This window comes from Oryctolagus cuniculus, chromosome 3, assembly GCF_964237555.1.
Source record: "Oryctolagus cuniculus chromosome 3, mOryCun1.1, whole genome shotgun sequence".
NCBI lineage: Eukaryota > Metazoa > Chordata > Mammalia > Lagomorpha > Leporidae > Oryctolagus > Oryctolagus cuniculus.
In genome coordinates, this window is record NC_091434.1 from 27,519,716 (window position 1) to 27,545,273 (window position 25,558).

The 25,558-nt window shown below is 36.9% G+C and overlaps 1 protein-coding gene across 7 annotated transcripts in view; it reads left to right on the forward strand.

The window, feature by feature from the left end:
- ERBB4 (erb-b2 receptor tyrosine kinase 4) overlaps positions 1–25,558 on the forward strand; it is a 1,263,146-nt gene that overhangs the window by 535,762 nt on the left and 701,826 nt on the right. The gene's annotated exons all lie outside the window — the stretch shown is intronic.

A 25,558-nucleotide genomic window follows, 5' to 3' on the forward strand; every position in this document is an offset into this window, starting at 1 on the left:
AAATACATAAACAAACTAAAAAAAACTGTGAAAGAAATGCATTAGTTCTGGTGCTGTTTAAAAGAAGAGGAGAGGATTATGTGGATTAGCAAAAGAATAGTAATTTAATTGAATGGTGCAGAAATATTAACACTGAAATATGATCTTGGTTTATTCATATAGAATAAAAAACTTGTGGTTATATCCTCAATAATGGCAAGAGTACAAATGGTCTGCAAGAGATTATACACTTAAAAGTAGTTTTCATGGCCGGCGCCATGGCTCACTAGGCTAATCCTCCGCCTAGCGGCGCCGGCACACCGGGTTCTAGTCCCGGTCGGGGCGCCGGATTCTGTCCCGGTTGCCCCTCTTCCAGGCCAGCTCTCTGCTGTGGCCCGGGAGTGCAGTGGAGGACGGCCCAGGTGCTTGGGCCCTGCACCCCATGGGAGACCAGGAAAAGCACCTGGCTCCTGGCTCCTGCCATGGGATCAGCGCGGTGCGCTGGCCGCAGCGCGCCAGCCGCGGCGGCCATTGGAGGGTGAACCAACGGCAAAGGAAGACCTTTCTCTCTGTCTCTCTCTCTCACTGTCCACTCTGCCTGTCAAAAAAAAAAAAAAAAAAAGTAGTTTTCATGCTATAATTTACGTGATTAAAATTCTGTATTGTAAAAAAGACTGTAATCCAAATCGTGGATCTATTATATAAAATAGTATCATGAAAAAATGCTACTGGGAGTTGGGCACAACTGTATAGTACATTTAAAAGTATACTTAAGGGCTCCGCGGCTCATTGGCTAATCCTCTGCCTTGCAGCGCCAGCACACCGGGTTCTAGTCCCAGTCGGGGCGCCGGATTCTGTCCCGGTTGCCCCTCTTCCAGGCCAGCTCTCTGCTGTGGCCAGGGAGTGCAGTGGAGGATGGCCCAAGTGCTTGGGCCCTTCACCCCACGGGAGACCAGGAGAAGTACCTGGCTCCTGGCTTCGGATCAGCGCGGTACACCAGCCGCGGCGGCCATTGGAGGGTGAACCAACGGCAAAGGAAGACCTTTCTCTCTGTCTCTCTCTCTCACTGTCCACTCTGCCTGTCAAAAAAAAAAAAAAAAAAAAAAGAGTATACTTAAGGCACTTTGATTACAAGAATTAAGATCTTTTCTAGGTATTTTTTGAAAACTTCTGGCACTTGGTGATTTTGAACTTTGTACGACATGTTTTCCAAAGACAGAAAGAAAAATAACCTTTAAGCTAATAATAGTGAACAATGATAATATTTAATATTTATTGGGTGATCACATTATACAAGCCACTGTGTTAAGTGCTTTACATTAAATTTTCTCCTTCTGTTAACCTTACATGATAGGCACTTCTATCATTTTATGGCCTCTAATAGGCATAAGAAGATTAAATAACTTGTTCAAGGTCACACAGGTAGTAAGGGCCAAGCTTTCCCTCCAGAATCTCATTTGCTTGTTCTCTGCTTTTAAAATGTATGCTACGAGCCCTGTATTGGAGGCAAAAATAAGAGGTATCTTAACCATATACAAATAATGGAAAGTACTGTATGATTGTTTGATTTAAAGATTTATTTATTTATTTATTTATTTGAAAGACAGTTACAGAGAGAAAATAAGAGCTAGAAAGAGAACTTTTCCATCTCCGGGTTCACTGCCTGAAAAGGGCACAATGACTAGAGCTGACCCACGCCCAATCCAGGAGCCCTGGTGCATGGGCCCAAGCACTGGGGCCAGCATATTCTGCTTTCCTAGGCACATTGGTAAGGAACTGAATCTAAAGAGGAGCAGCCAGGACTTCATGCTCATATGAACTGCCACTGCCAGTGTCAGATGTTTTACAATACCACAAAATTGGCCCCTATTCTTTTTCCAACACTTAATTTGTTAGTTATTTGAAAGGCAGTTTTACAAAGAGAGAGAGGAAGAGAGAGAGAAAGAAAGAGAGACAGAGAGAGAGAGGAATTGGAAGTAGAATAACTTGGACTTGGACCTATGCACATATAGGATGCTGGGGTTGCAGACAGTGGCTTAACCTACTGCACCATAGCATTAGCCCCTAAGATTCTTATCTACAATGGAATAATAATTTTGTCGCTCCCCCTCTTCGTGGAGGAACGACACAGGACCCTGCGCTGTTCTTTTGTCTGCTCGGCCCTCCCCGGGTTTGCTGCTGGTTCTTCCCGGGTTGGCTGCTGACCCTTCCACCTCCGTGGAAGGGCGGTTCCCCCTGCCACATTCCCCACTTCCGCAGGGGAGCGGCACACCGCGGGCCGGCTCTCTCGGGGGCTGCACAGGTGTTCCCTTAGATGTTCCTGGTGCATGCTGTCTCTCTCCTCCTTTATAGTCCTCCTCCGCCAATCCTAACTCGGCTGCCCACACGCCGAGTATGCTGCTCTCCTCCAATCAGGAGCAGGATCGGCTCCTGGAGGTCATCACTCAAGTTGGCAAGAGGCAGCTGCATAGAAGCTGTTTTCTCCTCTCCCAGTGCCATATTGTGGGAGAGCAGATGCATAGAATAAGTCTTAATTCCAATAACTCAGTCCAGTCCGGGTTGCTCCCCACAAATTTGAATTTCAAGTAGGAGTCTCAAATGATTCCAGCCAGATTTTATCTAAAATCCTGGCATGTTAATCTTTATTACATTTTTTATAAAGTGATTGAGAGGCAGCAAGAGAAAGACATATCCCATCTGCTCATTCACTCCCCAAATTCTGCAATGGCCAGGGTTTGGGCGAGGCCTAAACTGGGAATCAGGAACTCAACTCTGGTCTCCTACATGAGTGGCAGGAACTCAAGTACCTGCTGCCTGCCATGGTGTGTATTCGCATAAAGCTGTAATTGGGTTAGGAGCTAGAAATGGAACGCAGGTGTAGGTGTCTCAAGCAGTGTCTTCACCATTATTCCAACTCCCTATCCCTATATTGCATTTTGATGTTTTGAACTTAGTAGACCAAGTTACATCTGATATTATGTATAGCCTACCTCTTTGTTCTACATAGAGGTTCTCATTCATTAGTGATTAAATATACTTCATTTTTCTAGCATAATTAAAAAATAAATGGCAATGCTAATACAGTTTATCTGAAGTTGTGAGATTTTTTTCACCTAAAGCAAAAGAAACAACATACCTATGTGAAAGCTTGAGATTTGAATCTTTGTTAGTTTGCAGATATCGTGTATGTTTAAGGATTTTTGAATAGCAAAGGATGAATGCTTAAGTAATTGTCTCTTAAGCACTTCCTTTCCTATATCAAGTCAGAGGCAACCTGTTTATCATTACTTTCTAATGTATTGGTAGTAATAGTTCTGAATGCCTCTCTGACATTGGCTGAGCTCATCTGACTCTTCTCAGTGATGAGGCAATGTTCTGCATATGAGATGCTTGTGTTCCCTGGACTTTCCTTTGCTACATAGCTACAGAAAATGAGGTAAAACAATGAAGTCATTTTACTGACTGTGGCCTTGCTTATGAAATGAATTCTACCTTTCTTTCATAGCTCATAGTGTTTCTTCAAAGTAATTGTTGAAGAAAGTTTTATTTTTCATAAAAATATGTACTAAACAGCAACTGAACTGATTTGCAATATAGATGGCAGCACGTGATCACATTTGTAAACCAGTTGGACACCAAGTTTTGGGGCTCATTAAAATTGTTAGTTAATTAGTTCCACAAGTTTATGTGAACTAAAGTAAGTCTTTCAACAAGGTGAGAGATCCAGTTCTTATAACCTCAAAAGCCCAGGCTAAAATGACAGGTCATGGGCATTTAAAGGAAAGTTTATTCAGATTACTTTCCAGCTGGAGAAGTCAGATAGCCATATGTATCCTAAAGAAAAACAAAGGGAAAATAATAAAGTGAAGCGCCTGATTGCTTTCATTGGACAATATAATGTCATAGTTGGCTATAAAAGCATTTGTGATCCTGTTTTATATTTCCAGTCTCTAAGGCTTCAAAGCTTCTGTAAAAGCTTAATTTCAAGGATGTGTCAAGTAATTCATGAGGGCTATATTTCAGATAGTATCTAATTTAGTCCAAAGAGTTTTAATGGACATTATGGGAAATTTTAATTTTTAAAACAATAAGAATCCATATTTAGAGAGAATGATCTTGCTATGTCTTATTGCATTAACAGATGTGTAATTCTTCCTTATCAGAACAAAAATGAAAATAAATTTAAACTTGTCTAAAATGCCAATTTATTTCTTCAGCCGTCACCAACTTGAGCACTTATTCACTCTGAATTTGAAATCAAAATGCTTTGAATACAGCTTAGGAGGCTCTTTGTTTTAGGGAGCAAAAGAACCACTAAAGCAAACTGAAGAGAAAGAGGAGATAATAGAGCTTGGAAGCAACCTCTTGGCAAAGAGGAACAAGAGCAGTGGAATAATTTAATTGCTCATCAGCTAATTATACGGTATTATAATGTTAATGTGTCTTCATCATGACAATGTAATAGGTATAGATTGAAGCATATGAAAAAGAAAGTGTTGATGCAGTAATTATAAGTAAGAGTGGAGCTGTTAGAGTAATTATAACGCTTCATCTGGTAATTAACGTATTGTTCAACTTGAGATAGGGAACAAAGAGTGAAAAAGTTAAATATTGAAGGACATGCCTTTGACACTAGAGAGATGTCTTTGAGCTTTTGTAGAGAATAGGATTTTCTATATGGATACTATTATTTTCTGGTTCCTTTTTTCATAATTTATTATTTTTCAGCCACATATGCTATGAAAGAACACAGTAATTTGAATATGTGATGCCACTCATTGTTACATTTTTTATGTGGCATGATCCATGTCGCTGCTATTTCTTTTTAAGTTTTGTCTCTCTTTGTATTCTTCTCATCATTAAACCAGCTAAAAACTTTAAAATTAAACAGGCTCAAAATTAAGTTATACATGGAACAGTTCTCCAAACTGAAATGGTGATAATTATGCTTTAACATACCTGAACAGTTTTTTTCTAAGGGAGGTATAGTTGCTGAACTTTTATTTAATACCAAAATATAACCTGAATTTTTCCTCACTCATAGCCCAGAAATATGTTTACTTATAAAACATCTTCTGAAGAGATTATTTAAAAAAAAAAAAAAAAAACCAACTAGGAGCACAAAACACTGGCAACTAATGATAGGCAGCCTCAATTTTTTTTTTTTTTTTTTGACATGCAGAGTTAGACAGTGAGAGAGAGAGAGACAGAGAGAAAGGTCTTCCTTCCGTTGGTTCACCCCCCAAATGGTCACTACAGCCGGCTTGCTGTGCCGATCCAAAGCCAGGAGCCAGGTGCTTCCTCCTGGTCTCCCATGCAGGTGCAGGGCCCAAGCACTTAAGCCATTCTCCACTGCCTTCCTGAGCCACAACAGAGAGCTGGACTGGAAGAGGAGCAACCAGGACAGAATCTGGTGCCCCAACCGGGACTAGAACCCAGGGTGCTGGCACCACAGGCGGAGGATTAGCCTAGTGAGCCACAGCACTGGCCAGACAGCCTCAATTTTATAACCTACTTAACAGTTTTTTTTTTTTTAATAAAAATAATAGTATACCTATATGTAATACTGTTCTGAATGCTTTATGTATGGTAATAATTCAGTTTCCACTCTCTTGTTATTCACCCATTTTACATATGGGAATACCTACTGGAGTAGAGAGGCTAGGTAACCTGGTCAAGGTCATATATCTCATGGGATTTGAACCATGAGGTGTGGTATAAGATTCTGCTGGCTCTGTTCTGTACTTCTCCCAGAATCACTGTAAGAGCTTGTTGGAAGACCTTGTGAAAAGTTTGTGCATTCAGAAAACAACAGAGTAGTTAAGCAATATTTAATGAGTGGATAGGTGAAGGGTAAAAAGAATCTATGTAGGTAGAGGAGAAGGTGATTAAATGTGCCAATGCTGGGGACAAGTTGTGGTGCAGCAGGTTAAGTCAGCTGTGATGCTGGCATCCCATATCGGAGTACAGGTTCATGTTCCAGTTACTCTGCTTCCAATCCAGCTCCCTGCTAATGTGCCTGGGAAGGCAGCAGAAGATGGCCCAAGTATGTGGGCCCTTGCCACTCAGGTGAGGGAACATAGCAGAGTTCCTGGTTCCTGGCTTGGGCTTGAATCAGCCCCAGGATTTTAGGACCCTTTGAGAAGTGAACCTGCAGAAGGAAGAACTCTTTGTCTGTCTCTCCTCTCTTTATCTCATTCTGCCTTCCAAATATATACATTCTTTAAAATATTTGCAAAATTTGAAGAAAGCAATGAAAGATGATCTCAATCTGGTTGCAGTGGAGCGTCCATGAAGCTGCTCCCAGGGAGAAAAGGAGGGGTCAAAAGCACCCAGAAGGCCAAAATGAAAAGTTCACAAAGAAGCTTATTTAGTTACACTACTCAGTATGTATAAATTTCCCAAGTGTCTATGATTAACACACTTAGGAATTACTATGCTAGGTGTGGATGTAAATGTAGAAGAGTCTGTGGAGGAAGTAGAGTGATACCCTATTGCTTTAAGTTGTTTTCTAATGAAAAGGGCTACATTTCTGGAACTATAATCTGTGCTGAAGTTGATTCTGTTATTTTGAGATAGCAAGCTGCAAAATATCAGTATTAATAATTACGCATCGCTATATAGGGATGTGAATTTTTATTTATTTACTCTTTAGTTATTTGAGAGGCAGATACATTCACAGAGAGAGTGAGAGAAAGACAAACAGACAGATGCACTAACTACTGGTTCACTCCCCAAATGTCTGCAATGGCCAAGGCCAGCAACCAGTAGCCGGGAACTAACTCCAGGTCTCTCACATGGGTGGCAGGGAGCCATCGCCTGCTGTTTCCAAGGATCCACATTGGTGAAAATCTTCAATCAGGAGCTGAAGTTGAGAATTGACTCTATCAGTTCTATACAGCACATGCACATCTTAAGTACTAAGCCAAAGGCCCACCCCAAGAGATGCATTTTTAAATTCTCATGAATGTTCTCTTGAATGCTCACATCAATTTTTTATGGGGTAAAATAAGCCACACAATTGAGAAAAACATACAAGACATTTCTTTAAATCAGTTGAAGAATGGGGTATGGAATATAGTGGTTCAATTTACCAAAAGCATGGCATATTATTCCAATAAGCAAAAATTAAACTTTACTATAAACTATTAACAAAGCAGTGTACATTTTAAAGTAAACTCAAGTTAAATCCTTATGCTCTAGGTGATTCCAATGTGACAAAATTAATATTATAGTTTTTCAGTTAAAATTTTAGTTAAAACATTTATATAACTGGCATTTTGAAGATATCTCCTTTTTTATTTTTATCATCTGTTTATTTTCTTGGAACGTAGGGAAAAAGTGAACATGGAAAAATGGTTCACAAATTTTGTAAACTACATAGACACTTTTCTTCACATCATCCTATTAGGGGTAGAAAATATTTGGATTTCTTCTGTTTAGAATGTTACTAAACACAATTAGAAAACTATGGTTGGGTTGACGTGGATCGTTTCTTTTGTGGGTATTTGACATCTCTATTGTGCAAGGAGCTTTAGAGGAAGACAACCCCATATGCTGAATCTATTAACCATTCTGAAACATTTTGCCAGTTAGGAGAGGTGCTGTTTTCTATGTTGCAACATTGTTAGGAAATTAAAAATGCATATGAAGCTGTTACCATTGAAGCTGGTACATGGTAATTGTCATGTAAAGTTGTCTATGGTTATTGCCATTCAGCATGAGAGTTACTGAATGATGCTCAGCCCTATTTAACAAGAAATTCTTAAAATTTTAAAACAAATTCATGAATTATGTTGTGACTTTCTTTTCAAATGTTAGTTATAGTGGTCCTCAATCTATAACGAAAGAATAACTATATATTAAAGAAGCAAAATGTTGTCTTGAAAGCATCCTCTCTTTAAGACCTTCCACATAATTTTGGAGTATTCCAGTTGTCAGAGGTTAGTTCAACAGTACACTGAGGAAACTAGTGCTACTTCTAACTCCTCAAAAATTTTAAAATTCAAAGGTAGTGAGTATCTGATACAATCAGTACTCTTCAGTAATATACAGTCCATATAAATCACACATACACATATATGTATATACACGTATGCATATGTATGTATACACACATACATACACTTTGTGTGTGTACACAAATTGTTTATTTACTCTACAAATAAATGCTAAACACTCATGAATTTTCTTTACTAGATGTTTGGATTTATCATTGATTCCCTCCTATTTCCTCTGTTTGAGGATCATGAAAGCAGAAATGATTTTGTTCATTTTATATACCCTCTAAAAGATAGCATAGCACTTGGAACATAGTGAGAATTTAATACATATTCATAAAACAGGCTAGAAAATAATTGAATTTTTATTTTGTTTAGAGATAGAATCAGGGTAAGAAGGATATTAATCATTTAAATTCACTACAATTCAAAGCCTACCAATTTAACAGAAACTGTAGGCTTTTTTCTCTAAACAAAATCTATATCATAATGGTTAATAGTATACACACAGACTCATTTATACTTGTGTTTTATATTGTATTTACTTTTAATTTTCTGTTCTCATCATTCCATAGAGAAAATGCTCATGTCCGGTGGAACCAGGAAAAAGCTCAAGAACGGGTATTTGCTTAATAACTAAGAAATAAAATTATTTTTCTATGACTCTCATTTTTTAAATTTCAAGCCAACACCTAACTGAGTAACATCAGCCATAAGTAAAACAAACAGCTTTTTCTGTAAGTTCAATATCACAGTTTCTTGATATAGTGAAATTGTGGAAAGTGCCTAAGCAACACAATGACTAGAAAAGTCTCTTCTTTTTATTATGGAGAAGGAAAAAAAAAACATTAATGATCCACTCATAATTATTTTGAAAATTAGAACATATGTAATTAAATAGAAGAAAAATCTGAGGTATAAGTATTTCAGAAAACATTTTTGAATCCTTATTCTAATATGTATTTGATATGCTTTGTTGGAAATCATGGGGACTTGATAAAGGTAAGATGCTGTTGGATACTATAGTTCCAAGAAAAAGCCTTGCAAAAATCAAAATGCAGGGCCATTTCAGGTTAATGATAGAATTTCAGATTTATATATATGAATATATATACATATATATGTATGTATTTTTTAGAAACCTTTTCTTTAATGAGTACAAATTTCATAATACAACTTTAGGAATATAGTGATTCTTCCCACCATACCTGCCCTCCCACCCCACTTCCTCCTCCCTCTCTCATTCCCAGTCACATCCTCCATTAAGATTCATTTTCAATGAACTTTATACACAGAAGACCAACTCTATACTAAGTAAAGATGTCAATAATTTGCACACACACACACACACAAAATATAAAAAACTGAGAACAAGTTTTATAGTTAAGAATTGTCAGATTTTGATTACTTAATCCAGTTATTCATCATGTAATCATTTGTTCAGTGAGATGTATGTCTAACTCCTCTATCTCTTATGATGGATCAATAATTCTAACCAAACCAGTAATTTAAATGAAATGGATTACAGTAGGGGCAGGCGTTGTGGTACAGTGGGTAAACCTGCAGCCTGGGACACTGGCACCCCATTCAGGTCATAGTTCAAGTCCCAGCTGCTCCACTTCCTATCTAGCTCTGTGCTAATGTCCTGAGAAATTCAGCAAAGGATGGCTTAATGTTTGGGCCACTGCCACCCATGTGGGAGACCCAGATGAAACTCCTGGCTCCTGGCTTCTGTCTGGCTCAGCCCTAGCTGCTGTGACCATCTAGCGGGTAAACTAGTGGGTGGAAGATCAAAATCTGTTTCTTTCTCTCTCTCCCCTTACCCAGTCCCTCCCTCGCTTCCTCCCTCCCTCTCTCTCTGGGACTCTGGCTTCCAAATAAATAAGTAAATGTTTAATAAAAGTAAATGTAATAGCCTAGGATAATGGATTTTATGTTATATTTATAGAGGCAAATATAGAAAATTCTCCAACTTTTTTGAAAAGAGGTTTTCTATACTTCTATGTAGTATATAAAAGTTATCCCATAATTACATTATCACCATTATGAAAATGGCATGTGGAATATAGTGAGCATTTTAAATATGTATATATATATATGTATATATATGAAGAGATTTCAATACTTTCCTGTAAATAATTAAAAACAAAAAAATATAATGGCAAAGTTTTTCCAGAATCCCTGAGATCCTAAAAATTATTCATGATACCCTATGAATCAGTGTTTTGGGAAATGTTTTATCCCATTCACTGATGCCCATCTAAATTTTCTTGTTTTGGCTAGTATTCTTATATATATTAGAATATCAAATGATTACTTCAGCTCTATGAAATTTACGGTGTTCCTTGGAAAAGTGTGGTTTTAAATTCTGCTTTGCTTTTGTCCCCTGATTTCTGAGTTGGAAAACCCAGTGTGTCTATTTTAACTCACAGACATAGAAAACCTGCATGTTATTTAACAGTATAATTAGTTGCATCGTTATTATTTTTGGGGGGGGAGGAGAGAGAGAGAGAGAGAGAGAGAGAATGAACAAGTGATATTTTAACAGCAAGGGCTAGGCCAGGCCAAAACCAGAAACCAGGAGCTCCATTTGGGTCTCCCACTTGGGTGACAGTGAGCCAAGAACATAACCCATCATCTTCAATTTCCCACAGTGTGCATTAGCAGGAAACTGAATTAGAAGCAGAGGTGGGACTCTTGTCCAGGCACTTCTATATGGGAGGCAGGTATTCCAAGTGGTAGCTTAACCCACAATGACCACAATGACTGTCCCAGTTACATCTTGATTATTGCAGGAAATAAGTACTGTTTGTGTAATTTGGGAAATGTTATATTGTATTTAGAAAAGTTATTAAAAATAACAATTTTGGTTTTCTTGAGATACCACAGTTACTTTTTCTGGCTAATTCTTAGCCATTTGCTGGCTTTCTGATGCTGACTTGCCTCATGTCTGTGATCCCGCAGACACATGCTTGCTCTGATGTAGCAGATTTCCATGTCGCTGTTAGGACCTGAAAACTCAAAGACAAGGAAAAGTCCAGGCTGGATGCTAACCTCTACCTCTGCATTTTGTTGGTTTTCCTCTAAGTGAAATATATCCTTTTATTGAATAAAACCAAAACCAAACAGAAAACAAATGAGAGACTCCAAAGATGGTTGGCGATTTAAAGCTGATGTTAGGAAGGATATTAAACCTGGAGGTTTAGACTCTGCTGAACAGGGTGTGCATGTGGCACAGAGGTGGAGTGCCACTGGGATACTTGCATCACATATTGGAATTCTCTTGTTGAAGTCCTGACCGCTCCACTTCCAGTCCAGCTTGGTCCTAATGCACATCCTGGAAAACAGCAGAAGATGACTTAGGTACTTGTGTCCCTGCCTCCCATGAGGGAGACCCGCACTGAGTTATGGGCTCCTGGCTTCAGACTGGCCAACCCCTTGCTGTTGTGGTTTAAGGACTGAACTAGCACACACAATATCTATGTTTCTCTGCTTTCCAGGTAAAATGGAAATTAATTAATAAATTTTAAAATGCTGCAGTTAAGATGCCCTTGTTCCCTGTTGGAGTCCCTAGGTTTGATACTCATCTCCGGATCCTGACTCCGGCTTGTTGGTGATGCAGACTCTATGAGGCATTGATTAAGTCTTCATTTCTTGGGTCCCTGCCTCTCATATTAGAGACCTGTACTGAGTTCTTAGGTTCAGAGGCTTTGGTCCCAGCCCTAGCCATTATGTGCATTTGAGGAGTAAACCATCAGATGGGTACTTGCTCTGTCACTTTGTTATTAAAATTGTTGTTGTTATCAAAAAGGAAAAAGAAAAACATAGTAGCTGAATAACTTTCTCTACTGTAGCTCCAAGTTCCTCTGCTTGGAAACAGACTCCAAATTGTTCTGGACCATGTATACCATGTTGATAAAATATAACTGTACCTCTAGTATCTTTGATATTTACTTTTCATATTTACTTTTCTCTTATCCCCAGTCTTTTTTTAAGATTTATTTTATTTATTTGAAAGTCAGAGTTATAGAAAGATGGAGACACAGATACACACACACACACACACACACAGAAAGAGAGAGCAAGCGAGCTTCCATCTGCTAGTTCACTCCCCAAATGGCCGCAACCACCAGAGCTGGGCCAATCTGAAGCCAGGAGCCAGGAACTTCATCTGGATCTCCCATGTGAATCCAGGGGGCCAAGCACTTGGGCCATCTTGCACTGCTTTCCCAGGCACATTATCAGGGAGCTGGTTTGGAACTGGAGCAGCCAGAACTTGAACAGGCACTCATATGAGATGCCAGCATCACAGGTGGCAACTTTAACCACTATACCACAACTCCGACTCATATCCCAAGTCTTTTAGAAAATTCTAAAGTTCTATAGGGGTAGTTATTATTTTTAAAGAGATCTAAGCATGTATACCATATAATCATAAACAGAAAAATTGTTTATCTGTGATTTATATTTCTTTATGGTCCCAGAGGGTCTGGCAAAATGGCCTATATGTAAGGATTCCTTATATATGCTTCCTAATTAAAGCAAGATTAAAAAGTGTACTCTCAACTTTCTCATCAGAAAATATCGCAGCCTTCATGTTGCTCTTTTTTTATTTACCAAGATTATTGTGCAATTTATTAATTGCCTCTATTCACCAGTCAAGCTAACACTAGGATTTGTTAGAAGACATAAATGAGTTATACCTGTTGAGTATGAACTCAGTCTGGAATTTGTTCATTATAGCCCTCAGGTCTGGTACATTGCTCCCTTCTGCTGTGCACTACTGTATGTCCTTCCTTTAAGAATCTGGAACAGAATTCCAGCATTTTGGTGCAGCTACTCAGAGTGCTGGCATTCCATATCAGCTCTGGTTCTAGTCCCAATTTTTTTTTAATCTTTTAAAAAAATTATGTAAGTTATACAAGTTTCATGTATTTCATATATACCGATTTAGGAACTTAGTGACATTTCCTCCCCTACCCTCCCTCCCATCCATGCTTCAATATTTCCACCTCCTCCCTCTCACATTCCCACTCTTAATTTTTATAAATATCTCTTTTCAGTTTACTTAATGATCATGTAGTTAATTCTACACTAAGTAAAAGATTTCAACAAATATGAAGAAAAAGGAAAGAAAAAAAAACACTGTTCCTCAACAGAAGAGACAAGGGCTGTAAACAATCATTGAATCTCAAAATGTCTATTTCATTCCAGTACATTGTATTTCAGGTACTCTATTAATTACCTAGGATCAGAGAAAACATATTTGTATTTTTGGGACTGGCTTATTTCACTTAGTTTAATGGTTTCCAGTTGCATCATTTTGTTGCTAAAGACAGAATTTCATTTTTTTTACAGCTGAGTAGTTCTCCATAATGTATATATACCATAATTTTTGTATCCAGTCAATAGTTGAAGGATATCTGGGTTGATTACATTTTTTGCTATTACGAATTGTGCTGCAATGAACATGGGGGTACAGATAATTCTTTCGGATGCTGATTTCTTTTGCTTTGGATAAATTCCCAGGAGTGGGGTGGCTGGATCATATGGTAGGTCTGCATTCAAATTTCTGAAGTATCTACATACTGTCTTCCCCAGTTGCTGGACCAGTCTACATTCCCCACAATAGCGGACTAGGCTACCTTTTTCCCCACATTCTTGCCAGCATTTATCATTTGTTGATTTCTGTATGAGAGCCATTTTAACTGGAATGAGGTAAAATCTCATTGTGTTTTTGATTTGCATTTCCCTGGTGGGTAGTGATCCTGAACATTTTCTCAAGTGTCTGTTGGCCATTTGAATTTCTGCTTCTGAAAAATGTCTATTCAGATTCTTTGCCCATTTTCTAACTAGATTGTTTGTTTTGTAATTGTTGAATTTCTTCAGCCCTTTGTAGATTCTGGATGTTGACCCTTTATCAGTTGCATAATTTGCACAGATTTTCTCCCATTCTGTCAGTTGTTTCTTCACTTTGCTGAGAGTTTCTTTTGCAGTGCAGAAGCTTCTTTCTTGGTGTAATCCTATTTGTCAATGTTGGCTTTGGTTGCTTGTGTTTCTGAGGGCTTTTCCAAGACGTTTTTGCCTGTGCCAATGGCTTGCAGGCTTTCCCCAATACTATCTGGCAATTTTATGGTGTTACATATTTAGGTCTTTGATCCATTTTGAGTGGATTTTTCTGAAAGGTGTTAGGAATGGGTCTAGTTTCACACTTCTTTCTATTGAGATACAATCTCCACATAGCTGTTTCCTTGCTCCAGATAATGATTTTTAGCTTCTTTGTCAAAGATAACTTGGTTGTAGATGCACAGCGATTGATTGCTGGAGTTTCTATTCTGCTCCATTGGCCTTCAAGTCTGTTTTTATGCCAGTACCAGACTGTTTTGATTGTAACTGCCCTTTAGTATGTCTTGAAATTGTGTATTATGATGCTTCCAGCTTTGTTTTTGGTTGTATAAGATTGCTTTAACTATTTGGGGTCTGTTTTGTTTCCGTATGAATTTTAGCATCATTTTTTCCTAGATCTGTGAAAAATGTCATTGGTATTTTGATTGGGATCACATTGAATCTATAAACCGGCGATATGTTCATGAAAGTTTTAGCTGTGTATGCCCCAGGTTGGATACATATATATGATCACTAAGAAATTCTGGTCTCTTTTCATACATACGAAATCAAAAACCTAAAAATAAAACCTATTTTTAGGATGAGTTCAATTTGTGAACTTTTTATTTTATGTCTGTTTGGCTCAGGTACTCTGAAGTATTATATTTTCTGAGTGCAAACCATAAGCCAGGGATATTAGATCCTGAAGATAAGCTGTGATCAAAATGATATTTTTTGGCTTCATTTAGCTCCTGTTCTAGTGGGAGGAAAATACAATGTTACTCTCTAATCTCAGAGATTATATATATTCTAGTAGAGAAGAATAATAAATATAGAAACAGAAATAAAACAGTGTAATACAGTCAACGAGTGAAGTGTATATATTTTCTGATGTTATAGATGATAACAACTGGTGATCAAACTGCTGTTAACACCTGAGCTATAGATACTACAGAATGAAATTTTTGCAGATAGGTAGGAATTGTTGGAAGTGAGTGGAGAAGGAGACATTTTAGAGAAGGACTAACAGATGCAAAGTCACAGCATTTTTCGAAAGGAGCATGGGATGTGCAACCTTCTATAGGCTACTTGACAATGTGTATTAAGTTCTGGGAGCTGAGTGGAGGCAGAGAATTGAATAAGAGCCTATCACAAGTAGAGTTAAATTATGCCACCAAGTGTGGGCTTTATTCCGTTGCAGTTAGGGAACAATTGATCACTTGAAACAAAAGATTGATTTAGGGTTGAATTTTAGGAAGATTGTTCCTTTAAGAGTGTTGCTAAAAGAGGAGAGTTTAATTTCTGTTATTAAACTCTTAACCTCTGAACAAACATTTAAATAATGCCTTTATCTAAGTTGTTATCTAAAATAGTGTTCTACTCTTTGTAGAAAATCTTGGATGAGAATGGAGTGGAAGTTAGTGTATTTTTGATGTAGTCATTTCCTAAAATCATCAGAACAAAACTGAATCTGAAAAAGGTAGTAATGCACTTGTTCAAGTAACATTATCTCTTTGAGTTAGCCCTTTATCAGCAGCTCACATCAATATGCCGTTTCCAAGTTACTTACATTTATATAATTTCAATGGTAATTATGAAATTAGAGAGACAATATATTAATAAAGAAACCTACAATTTATTATAATAGTTTCCCAGATTTTCTTTATTAATCTACATATAAATATAATTTTATTATTTTTAAATTATATACTGCCATTGTCTACTCCTTTAAATATGTATATTTGTATAGTTTTTATTCTTTTGGTAGCTTTCTTTTTGAAAGAGGAAATAAGTAAATTAGATTGTACTGATCACCATGGATTTATTTCCCCATCAATCAATCTGTCTAAAAGATACTTTTCATTTTGTCAGTTAGCTAAGACTCATAACGATTAGCTCTTTCTGATCCCCATAAAATTGAAAAAGGAGAGAGAAAATTATCAAAATGTCAACTAATGAAGTCATATGACTTATTAGATATTTATTTCTTTTCTGTATATTTTGCTCATTGGAATAGCTTAATAGCCAAAAGCAGAGCTAATTGTCTGCCTTTCTCCTGAGCCATTATAAATAGCAAATGTAGGTAAGATAGGGAAAATGCATAATTGATATTTCCTACTGAGAAGTCTCTCTGGAGGGGCATGTAAAAGTGAGAAGAAGGAAAGATTAGGGATCTGACACAAAGGGTTTCTTTAATATGTGGATAATTATCTTTATTAAGTATACAACCAGTGGGAAGCATACTATCTACAGAATAGGTCAGTAGCTTGTTTGCTCATAACCCCTACTGATTTTAAAAGACGAGAAAGAGGATTTTGTGTCTACATTTCATTAAATCTGCAGTAGTTTAAAGGATTTTGTTTTCTTCTGCAGTTAAATGAGGAAGCACAGTGATTCACTATTGATTATGATTTACTGAGTTTTTTTTTCACAATTTTTTGGCATTAAGTACTTTTGTTATGTCATTTCTTTATAGAATCTTTACAGCCTCATTTGATATTAATATCCCTATTTTACACATGAGTAAACTCAAGCATAGAGATGTTAAATAATTTACTGAAGATCAAATAGCTAATAAGTGGAAGAGCTGATATTAAATAAAACTAAGGTCTCTGTGACCTTAGAGCCTTCATTTTTTAACTATTTCCTAATATCATGTCACTGTTTTAAGTTATTACCACTGGTAATTGTCATAATATAAATGTTACCCTTTGATTTGTACAGTTTTTATTTTACCATTTCCTAGACCAAAATTAAAATATTTTGTTTAAAAATTATAGTTAATTTATAAGTATTAAGAGCCAAATTGTGAAGGTTACATAGTTTTCTTGTGTTTAAAAATAAATCTAAGACAGGGTTTCTGCCTTTAATATTTTAACATGCAGGCTCTTTGAAAAATATACGAGGAGTTTTGTTCTTAATTGTTTATTATCAATTTTAATAATCTGTTATGATATTATTTTGGTTGCCTTGAGCTGCATTATTAAATTTAATGAAATATTATAATCATGCAAATGATTAGATGCATAGCCAGCTCTTCTCTGAGCCCACAAGTGTCCTCCCCTACCTTCATAAGTGAACTAATCTTGACATCGCTAATATATTATTTAAATTTAAAATCTAATAATATCCAAGGAATAAATAAAAAAATTGAGAATAGAAATCTGACCCCAAATAGTCCAAAATGGAATATTTTAATATTTCTGTGAGCACTATTTCCCTGCCATTTATTTGTTTTTAAACTGTGATAGATAAGGCACTGATGAACAGGCTTAGTGTTCCTCCGTATCCTTTCCTCAGTTTCCAGTCAGCTCTCTAGTGGATGTAAAATTATTCATGCTGGGAAATGTTTTTGGTTTTGACTTTGGTCTTCTTTATTGCTCTTTGTCCTCACTCCTTTTCATTTCTGTGAAAATTTAAAACCTATGTACCCTCCTGTCTTACTCTAATTCTGTTCCTACAGATGTATTTCTTCTAAGCATTTTTTTTTCAGGAACTACTTTTGGGTATATCTGCATATTTATCCTTTTTAAAAATGTATTTCTTTATGAGAGAGAGGTAAGAAGGGAGAGAGAGAAAGAGAATGTCCTTATCTGCTCTTTGACACCTCCTAGACCTGCAATAGGCAGTGCTGGCCTGACCATGCTAAGCTGGGAACCGGGAACTGAACCCCGGTTTCCCACATGAGTGGCAGGAACCCCAGCACTTCACCTGTCACTGCTGCCTGTCACAGTCTACATTATCAGGAAACTGGAGTCAAGAGTCAGAGGTGAGCATCGAACTGAGACACTCCCATGGGGACACGGACATCTTAGCCAACAGATGTCTTAACCAGGGTCTTAACCGCTACGTCAAACACCCCCTGTCTTTCCTTTATTTTAAACTAATCAAAATCTGTAGAATAAGGAAAGTAACAGCATCCCCTCCCCATAAACCATATGCTACTGAACAAGAACTTTTTTTCTAATTCATCTTTTATTTGGATTAAAGAAAGCTATGCTTTTCTCTAAATACTACCTTTTGAAAATTATGTATATAACTAAGATATTCCATCTGGTAGAATGCTAGTAGATGCTTAAACACATAACTTATAAAAAATGGTAAAGAAAGCTGTAGTAAACTTGTTCCTGTTTGTATTTGAACATAACTGTATGAGTCTATGCATTTTTAGTTAGCGACTAGTGCTGATTTCAAACAAATGCTTGTTTATTTCCCATTCTTATTAAAAACAGCTTGCTGGAATTTTTTCTTGAAGTTATACCCCTACTAAATATATCTGCTTTATTTGCATATTTAACCTATCAAAATAAACAGTCCCAGTGCTAAAGCTAGTAAAAAAAATCACTGCCTGTAATATTCAGTTATCTCCTCTTTTTAAGCTCTCAGAAAGTGTGGAGTGAAAGAATTTTTGTGCATTAGTGAATCATTCAAGGAGCTGGAATTTAAAAAATCATAATCAGCAGAATCCGTGTGTGTCATTTCCATACTGCTTTCTAACATCTTGCATTTATTAGAGAGAAATTTAATTTGTGTTAATCAGCCTGAGGCAAAAGAAGTGGGAAAGTAACTTGACACACGCATTTGATGTGCTTTAGTCTTTCTCAGTTTTGCACAATAACCACAACACAGCAACTCAGAACAAACACAGCAGATCTGCAGTGTCACTTCCAATGACCACATAACTGTAAAAATATAACTCACTGAAAAGCCAAGCAGGAGTCATTATCTTTTATCTGAGAAAATGTGTCTCAACACTGCATTGAAAATGGCATGTTTGAAAATTCTACACTTTCATTAGTGAGCTGAATCTTGATTTACAGTCTATTTTCTAAAATGACATTTAGCAATATTAATTTACCCAGCAGAGTCATTCTTGTTCCTGCTCAAAGGAGATACCAAGAAATAGCAAAGTTTCCTTCCCTTTAGGGTCTCTGTTAATTTTCACTTTGTGTACTGAGGATTGGTTCAGCAGGAAGCAGGTTAGTGGATAGGGAAACCACCATGATAACCATCATTGCGTCTTCTTCAGCCTCTGAGTTTTTTCTGTTATGTGATTTAATATTAAGTGTAAAAATATAAGTTTCCGGCCAGCGCCGCGGCTCAGTAGGCTAATCCTCCGCCTAGCAGCGCCGGCACACCAGGTTCTAGTCCCGGTCGGGGCGCCGGATTCTGTCCAGGTTGCCCCTCTTCCAGGCCAGCTCTCTGCTGTGGCCAGGGAGTGCAGTGGAGGATGGCCCAAGTGCTTGGGCCCTGCACCCCATGGAAAACCAGGAGAAGCACCTGGCTCCTGGCTTCAGATCAGTGCGGTGCGCTGGCTGCAGCGCACCGGCCGAGGCAGCCATTGGAGGGTGAACCAATGGCAAAAGGAAGACCTTTCTCTCTGTCTCTCTCTCTCACTGTCCGCTCTGCCTGTCAAATATATATATATATGTGTGTGTGTGTGTGTGTGTGTGTGTGTATATATATATAAGTTTCCTGAAAACCTGGTGATATATACATTCAACCACACTTTTCAAAACAGTAACCAGAGGGTATGGTCCATAATTAAAGTGGCCATTGAATTTTTGGTTCAAGCAAGGGACACATTTGGATGTGAAAGGAGTCACTACTAGTAATTACAACACAGAGCAAGTATAAATTGAGAGCATCCCTATTATCCCTGGAGGTCTCACATCCTGCAAAGAACCGTCAAATAGAGAATCTTTTGGTGCGATCACTTCCAAACTGGTTCCTGGAGCCCAGCTGCCAAACCAGAGTTTTAAGGTTTATGGGCTAGGGATCTGCATTTTTTAAAAGGTTTCTGGGTGATTCTTAAATGTATTAAACTAATAATAGCAAGTATTATACAGTGATCACAGTGCGCCAGACACCCTTATTACTTCTGATACTTTTTACTGTGAATCGTCATGACCCCCTACTGTAGAATGGCATAGGAGACAATCAGAAATCAAGTGTCATACTCTATGAAATGGGTCTACTTGGAAACTTCCGGGTGATTGGTCAAATGATTGACATTTTACTTAAATTTATGGTATTTTGCAGTACATTGTAATAATTTAGAATCTTGGAAAGGAACTAACACCATGAAAATATGGTAACATTTTAGCAAGGTCATAAAGCCCATGACTTTTATGGGGCAAAGATTGAAGCCAGAAGGAACTACAAAAATATCTATCATGTCTGAGAAACAAGTAGAAAATTTTGCATCTTAGTGGCTTGTAAAAGTGTGAAAAGTTAGCTGGGCATTTAATGTGAAAAGATTAAGAGATACACCTCAATATGTCTTCCCTTTTGCACACATACATCTTCTCAGTACTTAGAATTTTGTAGCTTTTGGGCCACATAGTATGCTACCCACTCCTGTGACTCTTTGCTGGAGGTTTTGCCTGTTCTGCTACAGTGTAGGCAGCAAAAATGGTAGAGAATTAATGTCCCTCTAGGATTAGTCCACAACCAGTTATTGAATTTGGTAGATTAATACACGTGTTCACTTGCCATTGTGCTAAAAAGCAAATCTTAGGTATATATTCTTTGAAGACCCACAGGGTGTCAAAAGAACTTAACATATATAACCATACTGATAATATGTCCTTTACTTGTGCTATCCCATTCTTACACTTTCCCATTCCTCTAATCTTGTTTACCGGAATTACCTCATCAAAAAACAATTTATGCTTGAATTTGTGATTTAGGGTTGACTTATAGAAGACCCCAAACTAAAACATCATTGTCTCCTAGGAACATAATGTGAGTTTTGTATAGTTGTTTACTAAAGAAGCCAACTATCCCAAAAGAAAACATTTCACCAGAGATTGAGGAATTTTATAATGCAGAAAGAAAACTAGTAACAAGGAGAGAGAGAAAAGATAGGGAAGAAAGTAGTGGTGGAGAAGCCATCTTGTTAGGAGGCCATTGCAAGATTCTTCTAAAACATGCAAGGTAAAATAGGAAAAGGAGAGTACTTTTGAGGTAGGCTAGACAGGGCTGATTGGATATGGAGTAGAAAGTGGAAGTGATTTGTACAAGATGATGACTAAGTCAAAATTATGACTTGGCAAACATAGTAGGTGGTGCCCAGGGATGCCACTTACAGTAGTGATCCCAGTGGTTGCTATTTACTTGAAATGTTCATGCCTTAGGATACATGGATGGTACCCACTGGTAGTACAATACGGAACCTGAAAAAGTTTATGTGAGAGCAAAGTTCAGATACATTAGGGAAATAATGCTTGTGAGAATTTGATTTCAAATTCTGTCACATCATTTCAGATATGTTATAGATTAAATACTAGATATAGATTAAATACTAGATATTGTTCTGTATATTGAATACATAAACTCCAAAAGGTTAAAAAAAAGACCAATTAATGAAACCTCAGAAATCTGGATATAGATTTAAAAAATAGATTAGAAGCAATCTTTTGAGAGATGATATGAAAGAAATATATTCAAATCAAGTTTGCATTCTTATCTTTTAGAATCTATATCCTAGATGTTGTAAATTGTAGAAAGCATGATGTCATGAATATTCAGAATGTATCTTTTTGTACATGCTGATTGCCTTAGGAACTTAAGCCCTAAATACAATCTTGAAGCATTTAAAAAATGTTATTCATAGAAAATGTTAGATAGCTATCCAACCCTTTATAATTTAAACTATAGGAGTTAGTTATGTTTGGGTGTTGCTCTGAGTCTCTACTAAATGTAAAAATCTGACCATATTGGGGTAGGTGTTGGGCACAGGTTAAACCACTGCTTTGTAATCCACATCCCATATCAGAGCACTAGTTCCAGTCACAGCTTCTGAGCTTCCAATTGGCCTTCCTGCTGATGTGCCTGGGAAACAGCAAATGATAGTTTAAGTACTTAGATCCCTGTCACCCACGTAGAAGACCTGGGTGCAGTTTCTGGCTTTAACCTGTTGCAGCCCCAACTGTTGTGGACATCTGGGGAGTGAACCAGTGACTAGAAAGTTTCTCTCTCTTTTTCCCACTGTGCTCCTCCTCCCTCAGTCATTCTGCCTTTCAAATAAATAAATCTTTAAAATATAAATAAATATATATATTGTGTGAAAACGCTTCCATATGATCCTACTCTACAGTTTCTATTTCCTGCCCACTTTTTATAATACAATTTTACATTTTCACATAAATTTGTTTGTGTTAAGTCTTTTTGGCACTACATAAAAATGAATGTTCTTATGAGTGGTCTCAACCATAACAGGGGAAAAGAAAGTACAGGAAACTTCGGTAGGTGGCCTTTTTAAAGAGTGAAGAAGACCAGAAGGGCACCATTATGGAGACTGAGGGAACTAAAGGGAAACTTTCAAAATTGTCCCTAATGCCTTCTCTGCATGCTCTCTTTTAGCTTTAAGACACAGTAGCTCTTAAAAACAGTGGTGGCCAACCCTTAAAACCTGCTGTGTTTGCCTGCCTGAAATGGAAAACAAAGCAAAAATACTTTTAGTGATTTCTAGAACCAACTAAGAATGCTTTTTTATCCACATTCCATTGTATCATTTATGAGAAAATTTGTGTTTCTGAAATTTAAGTCAGAGTGCTCGTTAAAAACTGTACAAGGAATGCATCATAATTGTTTTTGTACCGCTAACCATTGTCAGGTAGAGGAGACATTTGCAAGAAGGTAAAACCTCGGATCACAGTTTAATTTCTTTTAATACAGTGGATTGATTAGAATGTGGGTATATTTTTGAAGGGTTTGGCTTAGTCACTTCCTCAGTTACAAGAGTTTGAGGTATTAAAAATTCAGAGGAACCAAACTTGTTAGGCCCCTGGTGTGTCACAAGATTGTACGTTTCTTACCGACGTGACAGGGCATCACGAAACACTCAGAAATTGAATCTAAAAAAGAAACCAGGGGCATTTCTGATTAGTTGAAGGGAGTGTTGGTATTCACAGACAGATTCCAGAATTGTCTGCCAGCTACAGACAACACCTAGCGATCCCTGGCACTCCCTCTTGCCAGATCTTCTTGAGTTCCTTGCAATTGCAGATTTTGAAGAATCTCAGAGCTTTTCTAGATCATTATGGCCAGGCTTCATACGATGAGTCTCTGTTCCTGCTCTCTCAATACAATGTTCAGGATGCTCCACAGTTAGAAATCATCGTGGCTAGGACTCTGCAGTTCTGAGGACGATTATATAAATCTCAGATGTATCTAGGTTTCTTTTTTTTTTTTTTTTTTTTTTTTTTTTTTTTTTGACTATGGGTCAGAACTTGTTACAGTGTTCTTCTTTACCACCATGAAAGAATATTGTCCTTTCAGGCAACTGATTAAATGAAAATTGAATTAAGAGAGATGGAAACCAAAGCCAAGGAGTTAGAACTGAGACATCATACTCATTCTGTATTTTTAAAAAATCCGACAGGTCCTTAATTATCCACGTTGTCATGGGGTGACAGATTTGATCAGTGATAAATATAGTACTCATACTGGTATCTGTTGCTTTTATACTTAAAATAATATCGCTCTTATTTATGGACAACTTCAAATTGCTTAATTTAAAAAAAAAAGGCCTGAACACTTGAACTTCTATAAAATTATAAAAGAAGCACCCAATTTGGCTTATGAACCTGGAAATTTCTGTCATATAACCCACCATTAAGACCCTAAGATTCGTACTGTATCAATGGGTATACGTACATCAACTTCTCACCAACATTTTCTATTCTGTGTTTCAATTTAACAAAAATATTTCAAAATATGTGTTTTTATACCTCTGTCTCCAGTGCTACTCATGATTAACCAGACTTAATAGATAAATAAACTAAAGCCCAGAATATTGAATAGTACAGATTCTACCTCCTTCTAACAGATGAATAAACTGGATATAATACTTGCCTTGCATATATTATCTTAATGTGGTTTAAATGAGTGTTTGATGGATAAGTGAGCAATTTGCAAATACAAGTGTTAAAAATTATTCTTAGCATTAGTTGTTAGTTTCAATTCAATATTGTAGCATTATTAAGTAATAAAGTTAATTTTAATGGAAATGTAATTTTGTTTTCTGATTTTCTGATTTTAATGAATGTAACTTTCTTTACTTTCTTAAAAAAGTTAGTTTGGAAAATATTCAGATGTCTTGATTACATTTTATTTGTGTTGAAGCAGAAGTTTTGCTTGAAGGTCATTTTCCAACAGACTATCTGAAATTCATAAATGAACTAAATTTCATCCATTGGCAAATATTAGGAAGAGCTAATGCAAACAAATCCCAAACAACAATATGGAAAAAGATATTTTGATGTTTTAGAAAGAGAATGGCATTTAGTTTTCAAAGACTGTATCCACAATTTAGTGTCATATGTGCCAGTATTTAATATTTTCTAATTAGAAAGTTTTTAATACATTTTAAGTGATATATTCACAATAATTCACTATTTATTTTGCTGCTAGCAAATATCTAGTAAGCCAGCATTTAGCACAGCTAAACCCCTGCTTGGGATACCTACATTCCTTGTCAGAGTGTTGGGTTTGAGTACTGCTTCTGATTATAGCTTCCTGCTAATGTACACCCTGGGAAGCAGCAGGTGATGATCCAAGTCATCCCATCTATCTGGGACAAATGAATTGACTTCTAGACTCCTGGCTTAAGCCACACCTAGTCCTAGCTGTTTCAGGCATTTGGCATTGAACCAGGGAATAGAAGATCTGTTTTTCTGTTCTTGTCTCTCTGCATTTTGAACAAATATAACACTAATACAATTTGTTTTAGAAATCCAAAATAAATAGAATTTAAATCCCCTTTCCTACATTTTTATTGAATATAAGAATTTGCTAATGTGATCATTTAATCATCCTTCTAAAATAGTTACAGTCTTTGATATCCACTTATAAAATACTGTGTTGTGAGGCTCAAAGGTAATTATATGTATTCATTTATTTACTTTTATTTACTTTTGCAAAGTTATTTATTTATTTGGAAGAGTTACAGAGAGAGATGGAGAGCCAGAGAGATCTTCTATCTGCTGCTTCCCTCCACAAATGGCTTCAATGGGCAGGGCTGGGCCAGGCTGAAGTGAGAAACCTGGAATTTCAGCTGGGTCTCCCAGGTGGATGGCAGGGGCTCAAGCACTTGGGCCATCTTCCACTGCTTTTCTCAGGCCATTAGCAGGGAGCAGTATCAGAAGTGGATTCAAACGTGCGCCAATATGAGATGCTGGTGTTGCAGTTGGTGTCTTTAACCCAGTATGCTACAACACCAACTCCATGAGTATTATTTTAAATAAAGTCATTGAGATAGCTTTCAATACTAAATTTCACTATCAGTGCCATTTAAAATGACTAAAATCTTGTATTGTGATACTTTAACTATGTATACCTTATACTGATATATTTGTTAACATTTACTCATTGTTTGATTCATAAATATTGTATAAGCATTTTGCTACTATTTTAATGGCCTCTTTTTGACTTGTCCTTGAAAATTTTCCCATCATCACATCTAGTAT